This window comes from Pectinophora gossypiella, chromosome 4 (genome assembly GCF_024362695.1).
Source record: "Pectinophora gossypiella chromosome 4, ilPecGoss1.1, whole genome shotgun sequence".
NCBI lineage: Eukaryota > Metazoa > Arthropoda > Insecta > Lepidoptera > Gelechiidae > Pectinophora > Pectinophora gossypiella.
In genome coordinates, this window is record NC_065407.1 from 10437953 (window position 1) to 10440536 (window position 2584).

At 32.7% G+C, this 2584-nt stretch overlaps 1 long non-coding RNA gene across 1 annotated transcript; it reads left to right on the top strand.

The window, feature by feature from the left end:
* The first annotated feature begins 391 nt into the window (after positions 1 to 391).
* Positions 392 to 2347, top strand: LOC126366105 (uncharacterized). Its single transcript, XR_007566307.1, has 3 exons — positions 392 to 883; positions 1016 to 1193; positions 1699 to 2347. It is a non-coding gene; the product is annotated as an uncharacterized LOC126366105 (long non-coding RNA).
* Positions 2348 to 2584: the final 237 nt, after the last annotated feature.

Consider the following 2584-nt stretch of genomic DNA (forward strand, 5'->3'; position numbering starts at 1 on the left):
ACGATGTAGCCTGGACTTTTATCTGCAAAGGTGTGCAGTTACAACCGTGGCATTAAGCAAACGAGAGCTCAAGAATTTGGAGCTCGAGCTCGTCTCGAATATAATGAGATGCGAAAACATACCGCCTTCCAGACATTTGTAAGTAAAACGTATTCAAAGCTTAAGGGTTTGACTATCCGCTCTTGAATATTACGGTTCAAAACTAGAAACTTTTTGAGGAATGGTTTTAATTTACATATACCCACTTACATTCATGTTTATGTAAGTATTTGATGCGGCCGCAATGGTTCACGTCCTTTATCTATAAGATAAGATATTAAATAATACATGTTTCTTTCTTTCTTTTCTATATTAGGTACTTTATGAGCACAAAGGAAACAAGACAACTGGGGGCCTACCGGCTAATTCGCCGAACTTCGGCGACTTGAAAACGATTCAGATAAATCGAAGTTCGGCGTTTGGTACCGGGTAATTTCCGATGTTCATTGCAATCTGGATGAAAATCAATCCATAGATAATAATAGACATATTAGAGGGGTGCATGATTGAACGAATGACTTTTGGTCTTGCGTTTCGTTGAGACATTTGGTAAACATTTAATATTTTATATCATTATGAAATTAAAAAATACAGACTAATTTTGTATGTTATTTTTATTAATTGATAATATTTTTAGTTAATCACTTTGTAAAGTCTTACAAATGTTTAAAACAAAAGGAAAATGCAACGACGGATTTTTCTTTTGCAACTGAAGTAATGAAACGCAAAAAAAAAAAAAGAAAAATGACGTTATGTTATATCAGCTGACATACTTGAATTCGCGCCGAATGCAACAGTTTTATCTTCTCAGAATTTATACAATAACAACAATAACGAAAGAAATGTAAGTAAATTATTAATCTAGTAGTAGTAAGAAACAAGTCAAGAAAGAATAGTCACATAATGAACCTATTCATTGTTCAACAACTTAAATAGTTTGTTGGAAACTTGTAAATGTATCTTTTTGTTTTTCTAGATCACCGATTTACTACCTACTAGATCTAGAGAGTCGGAGGCTAGACATGGAGGAGCGACTTATTTCAGCAGTCGACAAGCTGGCTGGCTACAGCTGCTGAAGCTAATAGCAAGGCTGCGGATATGCAAACAGAGTTGCTTCGGCTGCTGCTGGAGGAAGTTAGGTGAAGACCAATAAGGTAATTTACTCAAACTTATTAAAAATTGTATGGAATTGGAGCAAGTAGGAGAAGTTTATAAGGATCACGACACTTGGTGGTCTGTCCTAACTGCCTACCCCGCCAGGGATGTAGCGTAAGATTGTATGTATGTTATATACCCAAATTTACCTCCTTGATCAGCATATTTTACTCCATACTATAGCAAGAATAAAGGCCAAAAATAAATATCCTTATACCTTTGTATGTGCTACTTTATTACATTCCAAAATATTTTCTTTACATTGTATTTCATTCCATTAGAGTCGGCTAGTGTTCCTAAACTTTTAATTCATGAAGGACCACTTTACAAAATTTCTGCCTTGCCGGGATCACCCAAATAAATAAAGTAATAACTAAAGGATTATAACTAGTCTATAAAGACTATTACTAATGTACACGATAGACATCATAAAAACTTTGTCATATTGTGACGGTTTATATTTCGCATGTATTTTATATGAATTAATGGATTTATTTATTACAGGTTAAAGAATAGCAGCATGACAATTCTCAAGAACGAAGACACTAGAGAAACTAAGTTAAAATACTTAAGTAAAAACATATGTATTCAATAAACTTGTATTTAATTAAAATACTTAAGTTTGGTCATGTTATTTAAGTGAGTTTGTCTAGGGGTAACATTAAAGTACATTAAAGACAAAGCAACTAGATATCATTTTTCCAAGAACTATTTTGAAACAAAAATAATATAGCATCACGCTTCTATTCCCGAAGGGGTAGGCAGAGGTGTATAGTATATGTATACACCCACTCCTATATTTAATTTAAATACTTAAGTTTGGTCATGTTATTTAAGTGAGTTTGTCTAGGGGTAACATTAAAGACAAAGCAACTAGATATCATTTTACCAAGAACTATTTTGAAACAAAAATAATATACGTAGCATCACGCTTCTATTCCCGAAGGGGTAGGCAGAGGTGTATAGTATATTTATACACCCACTCCTTGCCAACTACTATCTAATAAAAAGATTTGTATAGGTGTATTGATGAAGATGTTGGATGCAATTAACTTATATTTCCATATTATAGTAAGAATTGGGAACAATATTATATTTGTAGTATGTTCTAATTGATTACATTTCTTTGATCCACCCACAGGGCTTTTTTGATTATACTATTACACATTACAAATAGTCTAGTCCCCATAAGGCCCCGCAAGCTTGTATTTATACAAAATAAATGGATTTATTTATTACAAGTTAAAGATAGATGGATAAACTACTTTATTAAGCACAATGGACACAAGATTAGAAAAATGTATCTACTTGAGAGATAGGTTGGTTAATGAGAGGGGTGCAATGAAACAAATTATGTAATAACACAAAATAAATAAATCTGCGTAATGAA